This window comes from Panthera pardus, unplaced genomic scaffold (genome assembly GCF_024362965.1).
Source record: "Panthera pardus isolate Hobbes unplaced genomic scaffold, ASM2436296v1 HiC_scaffold_27, whole genome shotgun sequence".
NCBI classification, from domain to species: domain Eukaryota; kingdom Metazoa; phylum Chordata; class Mammalia; order Carnivora; family Felidae; genus Panthera; species Panthera pardus.
Window position 1 is genome coordinate 22950933 of NW_026526843.1, and position 15243 is coordinate 22966175.

Consider the following 15243-nt stretch of genomic DNA (forward strand, 5'->3'; position numbering starts at 1 on the left):
CCCACCAAAATCAACAAAAGCAGATCCACTCCACAACACATTGTAATTAAATTAGAAAAATATAGTGATAAAGAAAAAAAATTAAAGTAGCAAAACAGAAGAAGATGGTAGCATTCAAGGGAAAACTCATAAAGCTATTCCAAGCCAGAAAAGAGTGGCATGATATATTCAAAGTGCTGAATGGGAAAAAACTGCAGCCAAGAATACTCTATCGAGCAGGGCTATCATTCAGAATAGAAGAAGAGATAAAAAGTTTACCAGGACAAAAACAAAACAAAACAAAACAAAACAAAACAAAAACAAACAAACAAACAAAAACTAAAAGAGTTTCTGGCCACGAAACCAGCCCTGCCAAAAATATTAAAGGGAACACTTTGAATGTAAAAGAGAAACCAAAAGTGAAAACATAAAGATAGGAGACACAAAAGCATTTTTATTTCTGTAAAAGGTCAGTCAAGTAACTCACAAAATAAAAGGATGCAAAATATAGCAACATATGCCTAAAATGTGGTGAGGAGAAGAGTAAAGAACAGGTTCAAACTTAAACGACCACCAAATTACTATAGATTGCTATATAAGCAGAAGAGGTTATATACAAACTAATGGATAACCATAAACAAAAAAAAAACACCAATAAGTATGTAACATTAAAGAAAAAAAATCCAAATATATCGCTAAAGAAAAGCAGCCTACCATGAAAGAGTGAAAGAAAAGAAGAAATCAGAAAAAATCTTCAGAAACGACCACAAAAGAAACAATGAAATGACAATAAATACATATCAATCAATAATTACTTTGAATTTACATGGACTAAACACTCCAATCAAAAGACATAAGGTGACAGAATGATAAAAATATCTATATGTGGCTTACAAGAGACTCATTTTATATCTAAAGATACCTGCAGACTGAAAGTGAGGAAATGGAGAAACATGTATCATGCAAACGGATGTCAAAAGAATGCTGGAGTAGCAACACTTGTATTATACAAAATAGACTTTAAAACAAAGACTATGAGTAGCCAAGATGGCAGAACAGCATGGAAGTTTTTTGTGTGTCTCGTGTCCATGAAATACAGCCAGACCAACACTAAACCATCCTAAACACCTAGAAAACTGTTTGGAGGATTAACACAACAATCTGCACAACCTGAACCACAGAATTCATCAGGTATGGGGCACAGAGAGGGGAGTTTGGGGAGCAAGAAGCCCCTGAGGGTAGGGAAATGCTTTTGTGGGAGGAGAAAGGACGGAGCCTGGGGAGGTGGGGAGAATACGAGAAAAGCACCCCTCCCCAAAAGCAGCTGGAGAGAAAAAGGAAAATTGGAAATACCTCAGGGACTAAACTAAAAAGGGAGAAAGGTGAGAGTTTAAATTCCATTAAGACTGTAAACAAGGGGAGCACAAAGTCTGCAACTCCACACCTCGATACCTGGCGGTGCTCTGGTGGGAACAGTGAATCCCCAGGAAGTGAATGGGTTCCAGGAGGTTCTAGAACCACACGGGGAAAAGTGGTTCCACTGTTGGAAGGACATTTGGTAGAGACTGTTGAAGCCCCCTGGTCCCAGCAGACCCCAGAAAACAGCCACATTTGCTGGTGCTGGAATAAGGTTAAGGGTGAAGCCTGGTACCAGATGTGTGTTGTGATTTTCCATAATCCCTGAAATACTGCTGCTACACTGTCTCGTGAACTTTTCCTGGGGTGGGCTGGCACCTGGCTGCAGTCTCGGGGCACCAGCAGCAGCAGGGTCCAGCAAGAGTTCCTGGGTGCAGCCAGCATTCATCCATTACTCATTTGGCCATTGCTTGGTGAGACCCTCCTGCAGAGGGGCAGAACAGGTCAAAGCCACAGTCCTTCAGAAGTAAGGGGCTGGGGAAAACAGCCCCATCTGAGACAAAACTTGGGAGAGAGGTATTGCCTGGGGCCTGGTCACGGAGAGTGAAAAAGCACGGAGTGGACAAAAGCTTAAGACAGAGGACAGGTGCACTATTGCTGATCCTGGAGAAAAGACCGGGTTACTGGGTGGCGCCATTTTCACCGCTCCCGCGCATGTACATAAGCACCTATGAGCTCCACAACAATCCATCCCAGTAGGCTAGCATCACCATCTAGTGGAGAATGGAGCCGTTACACTGAGCCCTGCCCAACTGGGCCAACTGCTCTTGAGAACACAAGTCTTACTGCCGGCTTAGTTTATGGATTCTAAAGCGCTACATAGACTGACTTCTAGGGGAAAACGAATTAATGTCAGTCCTACTTCAATCTGTTAGCAGGCCCATCTATTCAATTTGCTTCATTCCTTTCTTTCTTTCTTTCCTTTTTTCTTTTTCTCTTTTACACTTCTTTTTCTTGAATACAGAAAGAGAAAAAATTCATTTTTATTTTCAATTTTTATTACATATATTTTTCTTTAATATTTATTACTATATTTTTTTACTTTTTTGTAAATTGCTTCAAATTCTATCGTACTTGCATCATTTTATTTTAGTCTACTTCAGTGTATTCACCATTTTAAATTTTCAATTTCCTTTTTATTTTTTTCTTTCTGTTTCTTTTTTCTCTTTTTTGTTTCTTTTCTTTTTCTTGAATTCAAAAAAAAAAGAAAAACTTCGTTTTTACTTTCAATTTTTATTACAAATATTTTTATTTAATTTTTTGCTATATTTTTTGTTCTTTTGTAAATTTTTTCAAATTCTATTTTACTTCCATCATTTTATTTTAGTCTACTACAGTGTATCCACTTTTTCAAATTTGCAAACGGTTTTCTTCTTTCTTTTTATTCTTTTTATCTTTTCCATTTCTTTTCTTTTTCCTTGAATACAGAACAATAAAAATTCATATTTATTTTTAATTTTTATTAAAAACATTTCTCTTTATTTTTTTCTATTATATTTTTTAACTTTGTGTATATTTTTTTCAAATGCTATGTTACCCCCATCATCTCATTTTAGTCTACTTCAGTGTATTTATTTTTTCAAATTCTCAAATGATTTCCTCTTTTATTCTCTCCCCTAATTTTTTTTCTCTAATCTATCAAACCACTTTCAACACCCAGACCAGAACACACCTAGGATCTAGCATCATCTATTCAATTTGTGTGTATGTGTGTTTACTTTTTTAATTTTAATATTTTTTAAATTTATTTTTTAATTTCAGTTTTTCTATCTCATTAATTCCTTTCTCCCTTCAAATGACAAAATGAAGGAATTCACCCCAAAAGAAAGAGCACAAAGAAATAACAGCCATGGAGTTAACCAACACAGATACAAGCAAGATGTCTGAACCAGAATTTAGAATGATGATATAAGAATACTAGATGAAGTAAAAAATAGGTTAGAATCCCTTTATGCAGAGATAAAAGAAGTACGAAATAGCCAGAATGAAACTAAAAATCCTATAACTGAGCTGCAATCACGGATGGATGCAGCGGCAGCAAGGATGGATGAGGCAGAAAAGAGAATTAGTGATATAGAGAACAAACTTATAGAGAATAATGAAGAAGAAAAAAAGAGGGAGATTAGGCAAAAGAGCATGATTTAAAAACTAGAGAAATCAGTGACTCATTAAAAAGGAACAACATCAGAATTATAGGGGTCCCAGAAGAGGAAGAGAGAGAAATAGGGGTAGAAGGGTTATGTGAGCAGATCATAGTGGAAAACTTACCTAACCTGGGGAAAGATACAGACATCAAAATCCAGGAAGCACAGAGGACCCCCATTAGATTCAACAAAAACCGATGATCAACAAGGCATATCATAGTGAAATTCACAAAATACTCAGACAAGGAGAGAATCATGAAAGCAGCAAGGCAAAAAAGTCCCTAACCTACAAGGGAAGACAAATCAGGTTTGCAGGAGACCTATCCATAGAAACTTGGCACACCAGAAAGGAGTGACAGGATATATTCAATGTGCTGAATTGGAAAAATATGCAGCCAAGAATTCTTTATCCAGCAAGGCTGCCATTCAAGATAGAAGGAGAGATAAAAATTACACACACGAAAATTACAGGAGTTTGTGACCACTAAACTAATCCTACAAGAAATTTTAAGGGGGACTCTCTAAGGGAAGAAAAGATGGAAAAATATATACATACATATAAATACCAAAAGCAACAAAGATTTGAAAAGACCAGAGAAAATCACCAGAAACTCCAACTCTACAAGTAACATAATGGCAATAAATTCATATCTTTGAGTACTCACTCTAAATATCAATGGACTCAATGCTCCAATCAAAAGAAATAGGGTAACAGAAAGGATAAGAAAACAAGATCCATCTATATGCTGATTACAAGAGACCTCTTTAGACCTAAGGACACCTTCAGATTGAAAATAAGGGAATGGAGAGCCATCTATCATGTTAATGGTCAACAAAAGAAAGCCAGAGTAGCCATACTTATATCAGACAATCTAGACTTAAAAAAAAAAAACACAACACTGTATCAAGAGATGCAGAAGGGCATTATATCATAATCAAGGGGTCTATCCACCAAGAAGACCTAACAATTGTAAACATTTATGCACCAATTTGAGAACACCCAAATATATAAGTCAATCACAAACATAAAGAAACTAATCGATGGTAATACCATAATAGTAGGAGACTTAACACCCCACTCACAGCAATGGACAGATCATCTAATCAAAAAATCAACAAGGAAACAATGCCTTTGAATGACACACTGGACCAGATGGACTTAACAGATACATTCAGGACATTTCATCCTAAAGCAGCAGAATATACATTCTTATCCAGTGCACAGGGAATGTTCTCCAGAATAGAACATATACTGGGACACAAATCAGCCCTTAGTAAGTACAAAAAGATCAATATCATACTGTGTATATTTTCAGACAACAATGCTACGAAACTCGAAATCAACCACAAGAAAAAATTTGGAAAGGTAACAAATACTTGGAGACTGAAGAACATCCTACTTAAGAATGAATAGGCTACCAAGAAGTTAAAGAAGAAATTAAAAAGTATATGGAAGTCAATGAAAATGATGACACCACAACCCAAAACCTCTGGGACACAGCAAAGGCGGTCATAAGAGGAAAGTATATAGCAATTGAGGCCTTCCTAAAGGAGGAAGAAAGATCTCAGATACACAACCTAACCTAATGCTTCAAGGAGCTGCAAAAAGAACAGCAAATAAAACCCAAAACCAGAAGAAGACAGAAAATAATAAAGATTAGAGCAGAAATCAATGCTATCGAAACCAAGAAAACAGTAGAACAGATCAATGAAAACAGAAGCTGGTTCTTTGAAATAATTTACAAAATTGATAAACCACTAGACAGTTTGATCAAGAAGAAAAAGGAAAGGACCCAAACAAATAAAATCCAGAATGAAAGAGGAGAGATCACAACCAACACGACAGAAATAAAAACAATAATAAGAGAATATTATGAGCAATTATATGCCAATAAAATGGGCGATCTGGAAGAAATGAACAAATTCCTAGAAACATACACTACCAAAACTGAAACAGGAAGAAATAGAAAATTTGACCAGACCCATAACCAGTAAGGAAATTGAATTAGTAATCAACAATCTGCCAAGAAACAAGAGTCCAGGGCCAGATGGCTCTCCAGGGGAATTCTACCAAACATTTAAGGAAGAGTTAACACCTATTCTTTTGAAACTGTTCCAAAAAATAGAAATGGAAGGAGAACTTTCAAAGTCATTCTATGAAGCCAGCATTACCTTGATTCCAAAACCAGACAGAGACTACACTAAAAAGGAGAACTATAGACCAATTTCCCTGATGAACGTGGATGCAAAAATCCGCAAGAAGATATTAGCCAACCGGCTCCAACAATACATTAAAAAAGTTATTCACCACAACCAAGTGGGATTTATACCTTAAATGCAGGACTGGTTCAATATCCGCAAAACAATTAACGTGATTCATAACATCAATAAAAGAAAGGACAAGAACCATATGATCCTCTCAATAGATGCAGAGAAAGCATTTGACAAAATACAGCATCCTTTCTTGAGAAAAACCCACAAGAAAGTGGGAATAGAAGGAGCATACCTCGAGATTATAAAAGCCATATATGAATGACCCAACACTAATATCATCCTCAATGGGGAAAAACTGAAAACTTTCCCTGTAAGGTCAGGAACAAGACAGGGATGTCCACTCTCGTGACTGTTATTCAACATAATATTGGAAGTCTTAGCCTCTGCAATCAGACAACACAAAGAAATAAAAAACATCCAAATCAGTCAGGAGGAGGTCAAACTTTCACTCTTCACAGATGACATGATACTCTCTATGGAAAATCCAAAAAATTCCATCAGAAACTACTAGAATTGATTCATGAATTCAGCAAAGTTGCAGGATATAAAATCAATGCACAGAAATCAGTTCATTCCTATACACTAACAATGAAGTGACAGAAAGAGAAATCAAGGAATCAATCCCATTTACAGTTGCACAAAAATCCATAAAATACATAGGAATAAATCTAACCAAAGAGGTGAAAAATCTATACACTGAAAACTATATAAAGCTTATGAAATAATTTGAAGAAGACAAAAAAAAAATGAAAAAAAGATTCCATGCTCCTGGATCGGAAGAACAAATATTGTTACAATGTCAATACTATCCAAAGCAATCTACACACTCTATGCAATCCCTATCAAAGTAACACCAGCATTCTTCACAGAGCTAGAACAAATAATCCTAAAATTTGTATGGAACCAGAAAAGACCCCGAATAGCAAAGCCATCTTGTAAAAGAAAATCAAAGCAGGAGGCATCACAATCCCCTACTTCAAGCTATAGTACAAAGCTGTAATCATCAAGACAGTATGGTACTGGCACAAGAACAGACACTCAGTTCACAATGTAACAGAATAGAGAACTAAGAAATGGAGCCACACACATATGTCCAACTAATCTTTGACAAAGCAGGAAAGAATATCCAATGGAATAGACAGTCTCTTCAGCAAGTGGTGCTGGGAAAACTGAACAGTGACATGCATAAAAATGGACCTGGGCCACTTTCTTACACCACACACAAAAATAAACTCAAAATGGATGAAAGACCTCAATGTGAGACCAGAAGCCATCAAAATCCTTGAGGAGAAAGCAGGCAAAAACCTCTTTGAGCTTGGCTGCAGCAACTTCTTACTCAACACGTCTCCAGACGCAAGGGAAACAAAAGCAAAAATGAACTACTGGGACCTCATCAAAATAGAAAGCTTCTGCACAGTGAAGGAAACAATCAGCGAAACCAAAAGGCAACTGACAGAATGGGAGAAGATATTTGCAAATGACATATCAGATAAAGGGTTAGTATCCAAAATCTATAAGGAACTTATCAAACTCAACACCCAAGAAACAAATAATCCAGTGAAGAAATGGGCAAAAGACATGAATAGACACTTCTCCAAAGAAGACATCCAGATGGCCAACAGACACATGAAGAAATGGTCAACATCACACATCATCAGGGAAATACAAATCAAAACCACAATGAGATACCACTTGACACCTGTAAGAATGGCTAACATTAACAACTCAGGCAACATGCTGCTTCACTACTGGTGTTTAGAAATGCAACATATTTCTTTATGTTGATTTTATATCCTATGACTTTCCTTAATTCATGTATTCTAGCAATTTTTGGTGTCGTCCTTTGGGTTTTCTACATAGAGTATCATGTCATCTGAAATTTGTCTTCTTTCTTGCCAATTTGTATGCCATTTGTTACTTTTTGTTGTATGATTGCTGAGGCTAGGACTTCCAGGACTATGTTAAATAGTAATGGTGAGAATGAGCTTCCTTGTCTTGTTCCTGACCATAGGGGAAAAGGCTTCCAGGTTTTCCCCAATGAGGATTATAATGGCAGTTGGTCTTTTGCATATGGTCTTTATGATGTTGAGGTATGTTCCCTCTATACTTTGTTGAGGGCTTTTATCAATAATGGATGCTGTATTTTGTCAAATGATTTTTCTGATCTATTGACAGGATCATATGGTTCTCATGTTTTCTTTTATTAACGTGGTACATCATGTTAATTGATTTGTGAATATTGAATCAGCCTTGTAGCACAAGAATAAATCTCACTTGATCATGGAGAATAATTCTTTTAATGTACTGTTGAATTCCACTTGCTATTATTTTAATGATAATTTTTGCATCCATATTCATCAGGATGTTGGCCTATAATTTTCCTTTTTAGTGGGGTCTTTGTCTGGTTTTGGAATCAAAGTAATGCTGGATTCATAGAATAAGCTTGGAAGTTTTCCTTCCATTTATTTTTTTGGGGACAGAGATGAATAGCTATTAACTCTTCTTTAAATGTCTGGTAGAATTCCCATGGGAAGCCATCTGACCCAGGACTCTTGTTAGTTGGGAGATTGTAGGTTACTGATACCATTTCTTTGCTCGTTATGAGTCTGTTCAAATTTTCTATCATACTGTTTTAGCTTTGGTATTTTGTGAGTTTCTAGGATATTTTCCATTTCTTCCAAATTGTCCAGTTTGTTAGCATATAATTTTCACAGTATTCTCTTACAATGATATTTCTTTGGTGTTGGTTGTGATCTCTCCGCTTTCCTTTATGATTTTATGTATTTGGGTCCTTTCTTTTCTTTCTTTTTAATAAGTCTTGCTAGGGTTTTATCAATTATGTTAATACTTTCAAAGAACCAGCTCTTAAATTCGTTGATTTTGTTGCTGTTTGCTTCTAAATCGTTTATTTCTGCTCTAATATATATTATGTATCTTCTGCTGGCTTTGGGCTTTATTTTCTGCTTTTATAGCTATTTTATATGTAAAGTTAGGCTTGTTTTAGGGACCTTTCTTGCTTCTTGAGATAGGCCTGAATTGCAATATACTTTCCTTTTAGGACTGCCTGAGCTGCACCCCAAAGGGTTTAGACTGTCCTGTTTTCATTTTTATTTACATCCATGTATTTTTAAAATTTATTTAATTTCCTGGCTAACCCATTCATTATTTAGTAGTATGTTCTTTAACCTCCATGTATTTGAGGGCTTTCCAATTTATTTTTCTAGGGGTTAACTTCAAGTTTCATAACATTGTGATTTGAAAATATGCATGTTATAATCTCGATCTTTTTGTACTTGTTGAGGGGTGATTTGTGACCCAGTATGTGATCTATTCTGGAGAATGTTTCATGTGCACTCTAAAGAAATGTGTATTCTGTTGTTTTAGGATGAAATGTTCTGAATATATCTGTTAAGTCCATCTTGTCCTGTGTGTCATTTGAAGCCATTGTTTCCTTGTTGATTTTCTGCTTAGATGATGTGCCCATTGGTGTAAGTGGGGTATTAACGTCCCTTACTATTATGTTATTATTATCAATGATTTTCTTTATGTTTTTAATGAATTTATTTGTATATTTGGGTGTGTCGAGTTGGGGCATAAATATTAACAATTGTTAGAACTTCTTGATGAATAGACCCCTTAATTATGGTATAATGCCTTTTTTCATCTCTTTTTATACTCTTTGTTTTAAAATCTAGTTGGTCTGAAATAAGTATGGCTACTTTGGCTTTCTTTTGATCGCCATTAGCATGATAGATGGTTCTCTATCCTCTCATTTTCAATCTTCAGGTGTCTTTAGATCTAAAGTGAATCTCTTGTAGGGAACATATAGATGAATCCTGATTTCTTTTATCTATTCTGATACCCTATGTCTTTTTATTGGAGCATTTACATTCAGAATAATTATTGAAATATATAAATTTAGTACCATTGTGTTACCTGTAGAGTTGGTGTTTCTGGTGATGTTCTCTGGTCCTTTTCAGTCTTTGATGCTTTGGTGTTTTTTTTTTTCCTCCTCTTAAAGAGTCCCCCTTATAATTTCTTGCAGGGCTGGCTTAGTGGTAATAAACTCCTTTAGTTTTAGTTTGTCTGGGAAACTTTTTTTCTCCCCTTCTATTCTGAATGACAACCTGGATGGATAAAGGATTCTTGGCTGCATATTTTTCCTATTCAGAACACTGAATATTTCCTGCCACTCCCTTCTGGCCTGTCATGTTTCAGGGTCTGCTGCTAACTTATGTTTCTACCTCTGTAGGTTAACATTCTTTTGTCCATAGATGCTATCAGAATTCTCTCTTTATCTTTGCATTTTGCAAGTTCTTTATATTTTGCAAGTTTCACTATGATATGTTATGGTGTTGATGCCCTTTTGTTGATTTTGAGAAGAGTTCTCTTTGTCTGTTGGACTTGAATACCTGCTCCCTTCTTCAGCTCAGGAAAGTTCTCAGCTATAATTTGTTAAAATAAACCTTCTGCTGGGATTCCACGATATGGATATTGTTTTGTTTTATGGAATTATTAAGCTCCCTATATCTTCCTTAGTGATCTAAGTTTTCTTTCCCTCTTCTTTTTGGCTTCATTATTTGCCATAATTTTATCTTCTACATCACCTATTCTCTGCTCTGCTTCTTTACTCCTCATTGTGAGTATATCCAGTTGGTTTTGTATCTCAGTTATAGCATTTTGTATCTTAGCCTGACTGATTTTTAGGTCTTTTATCTCTGCTACAAGAGTTTCTCTGGTGTCTTCTCTGCTTTTGTCAAGCTCAGCTAGTAGTCTTATGACTGCTGCTCTAAATTCTCACTCAAATATGTTGCTTATATCTGTTTTGAGCAAGTCTCTGACTGTAATTTCTTCTTGATCTCCATTCCTCCATCTTGTCATTTTAGCTCAGTTTTTGCCTTTTGAGTGTTTTGAAAGCTTGTTATGATTCCCACACCTGAGAGTAATGTTTTATTTAAAAAAAGGGTCATACACTGTCTGAGGCCTGGCACTTCAAGAGGTTTTCTGGTGTATATGTGTGCACCCTGCTGTTGCATTTTGGCTGCTCTTTCCCACTGTTCAGTCATCTGTAGAGCTCCTCCTTGCTTGCAGTGGGAAGTGTTTGAACTCTTAACTCAGTGTGCTTTGATTTGTTTGTTAAAAAAGCCTGGGGGCACCTGGGTGGCTCAGTCGGTTAAGCGTCCAACTTCGGCTCAGGTCATGATCTCATGGTCCGTGGGTTCGAGCCCCGCGTCGGGCTCTGTGCTGACAGCTCAGAGCCTGGAGCCTGTTTCAGATTCTGTGTCTCCCTCTCTCTGTGACCCTCCCCCGTTCATGCTTTGTTTCTCTCTGTCTCAAAAATAAATAAACGTTAAAAAAAATTAAAAATAAATTAAAAATAAAAAAGTCTGTTACACTGTCTTCCTCCAACTGTGGATATCCTTCTGCCAGTCTGCAGATCGATTTCCTGGGTGTTCCAAGTGATATGACTTCAATACAGCCGTGTTTGAGGGATGAATAAAGCCCAGGATCCCCCTACTTCTCTGCCATCTTAATTACTCCTCCTGTTTCTAATTATCACATATGTTGCATAAGTAAATGTCTGTTGATTATGCAAATGGGTACTAGTTTTACTGGTAAGCAATACATTTTAAGTACAACAAGTTATGGGCTCAATTTTTGGAATTGGTTGTTATTTCTCTAATATTCAAGATATTTGGTTAACTGAGAATAAAGCACTAACTTATAATACTAAGTAAAGTAACCAGTAGTGTTTGCAAATCTCTATCAGTATTTCCTTGAATATATGTCTCAGATTGTCACATAAAGATGCTTTTCCTTATAACATTCACCAACTCTTTTATTTTTATATTGTTTTATTTTAATTCCAATTATGATAGAAATTACACATTATATATAGAAATTGTGGGTATTTTTCTCCCAAATCACATTTCTATTTATCAAATATTTTCATTGCTGTTAGAGGAGCATTCTTTCAGACCATCTGAAATCTTCAAATTAGATATCTTCAGCTATATGTTTAATAGTGCTATAAAAATATAAGGAATACAAGGGAATATTCTTCCATAGGTACAAAAATATTTATTTAAGAAAATAAAAGTGAAATTGGCTGTGTATTAGAGATTGTAGAATAGAAAATTTGAAAGATTTTAAGTTGTTTAATTATTCCTGTAATGTTAATTGATTGGGACATGAATCATAAACTGAGATTCAGTGAGATAGGTTTATCTCAATAAATATGTTAAAACACTCTGAACAGCCCTGATCATGGCAATAAAAGCCAACTCCTTGCAAGTTTGGTTTATCTAATTCTTAAACTAGCAGTAAATATAGTAATATATTAATAACTTTCTTTTACCAGTGAGTGGTGTTTGTTTTATATCCACAACTCTGTAACATGTATCTACTATCTCCAAGTTGGCCAAAGGAATCTATCTTCTTACAACTACTTAAAAAGTGTATTTATAAACCCTATTTACTTAGGTTTCTTATCATCTCATCTTTACAATAATCTTTTCTACACTGTTTATGTGTAAATTCTGGTCAAGGAAAATAACCAATCCTATAAAAGTCAATCACATATCAGCAGTCTTGTTCTTCCATACAAGCACATAATATTGTTGAGTAAATACTTCTTAGACTGTGAACTTAAAATTTACATGAAAATATTGAGATAGATAGAGAAAAATAATTAATACATTAATAATTACTAACATTTTTCACATTTTTCAAAGTTCATTACAATAGTGACCAAAATGTGCAAGATTTACATTACTTCTCATTTATAACATTACATAAATATTCTAATTCTGGGTTTCTCAAAAATTTTTCTTTGACAAGAATCACCTAAGGAGCCTGTTTTAAATGCAGTTTCTTGCATCCAAAGTCAAATATCGTGATGTTGAGACATGGAAACTTATATTTATAACAAGTTATCCACAATTGATTCTAATGCTCTTTATCTGTGGTCCACACATTCACTACATTTTGAAATCAGCAAGCTATTTTGATCATTATCATTGTCCCCAGTATATGGAAATTTCAAGAAATTTAAATAAATGTGTCATAGCAAATGGTGATAAGAGTTTAAAGAGATATGGTTAAAATGTTCTGCCTCACTTTATAATCAGAAATAGCTCATTTTCCTAACAGAATATAAATGAATGCACATATACTTTCTAAGTTAAGTAAGGTACTGGGGAAACAGTTCCAGAAGTAGTCACTGAGGGATATTTTACTCTGTTTGTTAAAATATGGTATCCATGAGTATATTATAATATAATTTTGTGCTCCAGACAAGTATTTAGTAATGAATAAAAAATAAAGTACCTAAGTATCAGATATCACAATGGGTAATTAGAGGACAGTAATGGGAAGGTTGGGGCAAATGATGCTTCAAAATCCTGGTAAGTAGGCAGTAGCCATCAGTTAGGTATATCTTTTTGCAAAAGGATCTCAGACTTACAAAATGACTAGGAGATTCTTGTGAGGAACATGATAGAATAAGACACTGGTTCATATATTCTCATGAAGGCAACTAGATAACTATAAAATCATCCTAAATACCCCAGAAATTGACCTGAAGACCAACAGAACAAACTTCACAACTAAACAGAGAGAAAAGGCTACATCCAGAGGGCATGAAGTGTGAAGATGTGGTTTAAGGGAGAAAAAAGATATGGTAATTGGGAGGGGGGAGATGAGGTCACAGAGAGGGGTGAGAGAGACAGGAGCACACAAGAGAATGCACAAGGAGAATGTTGTCCCAAAGCCATAAGCTTGGAAAATGAGAGCCGCTGAATTTTGTGAGTTCCTGAAAACTGGGGCTTAAAGTCTGGAGTTTTAAAGGTCACTGGCTTGGTGGATATAGAGCCCAGAGGGCCCTGCACTGCTCGTGGAGAGAAGGCAGGCAAAAAGTCCCATGGCAGACAGCATGGAAACAGAGATCTGAAAAGTAACTGGGGCACCTAGCAGGAAGATTATTTACTCTTCTCCAAGCACATCCTTGAGAGACAGCATTCAAGAAGACAAGACAACCCTGACACCAAAACCAGATAAAGTCTTCTCTAAAAAAGAGAACTACAGGTAAATTTCCCTGAAGAACATGGATGCAAAACTTCTCAAAAAAATACTAACAACGGAATTCAACAATATATTTAAAAAATAATTCATCATAATCAATAGGGCTTTATTACTGGGATGCAAGGTGGTTTAATATTTGCAAATCAACCAACATGATACACCACATTAATAAAAGAAAGGATAAGAACCAAATGATCCTTTCAGTAGATGAAGAAAAATCATTTGGCAAAGTACAGTATTTGTTCATGATAAAAACCCTCAACAAAGTATGTTTTGAAGGAACATACCTCAACAAAATAAAGGCCGTATGTAAAAAGCCACATCTAATATTATCTTCAATGGGGAAAACTGAGAGCTTTTCTTCTGTGATCAGAAACAATACAGGGATGTCCACTCTCACGATTATTATTTAGCATAGTACTGGGATTCTTAGCCACAGCAATCAGACAACAAAAAAAGAAATAAAAGGCTGCCAAATCATCAAGGGAGAAGAAAAACACTATTTGCAGATGACAGGATACTCTATATAGAAAATCCAAAAAGACTCCCCTAAAAATCTGCTGGAACTGATACATGAATTCAATAAGGTCACAAGAGAGAAAATCAACATACATAAATTTGCATTCTGTATGCCAATAATGAAGCAGCAGATAGAGAAATCAACAAGTCAATCTTATTTACAATTACACCAAAAACAACAAGATTACCTATGAATAAACATAACCAAAGAGGTGAAAATCCTGTACTCTGGAAACTATAAAACACTGATGAATAAAACTGTGGATGACACCAAGAAATGGAAAAACATTCCATGCTTATGGATTGGAACAAATATTGTTAATATGTCTATACTACTTAAAGCAATCTATACATTGAAAGCAATCTCTGTCAAAATACCACCAGCGTTTTTTATAGATCTCGAAATAAGAATTCTAAAATTTGTATGGAGCCAGAAAAGATCCTGAATAGACAAAAGAAATCTTCAAAGGAAAAGCAAAACTGGAGGAATCACAATTCCAGACTTCAAGTTATATTCTAAAGCTGTAGTGATCAAAAATATTTTGGTACTTGCCCAAAAATAGATACATAGATTAATGGAGCAGAATAGAAAACCCAGAAATGAGCCCACATCTATATGTTCGATGAATCTTCAAAAAGCAAGAAAGAATATGCGGTGAAAAAGACAGTCTCTTCAACAAATGGTATTGGAAAAACTGGACAGCAACATGCAAAATAATGAAACTGGACCATGTTCTTACATAAACACAAAAATAAGTTCAAAATGGATTAGAGACCTAAATGTGAGAGAAGAAACCATCAAAATCCTAGAGCAGAACACAGCCAGTAT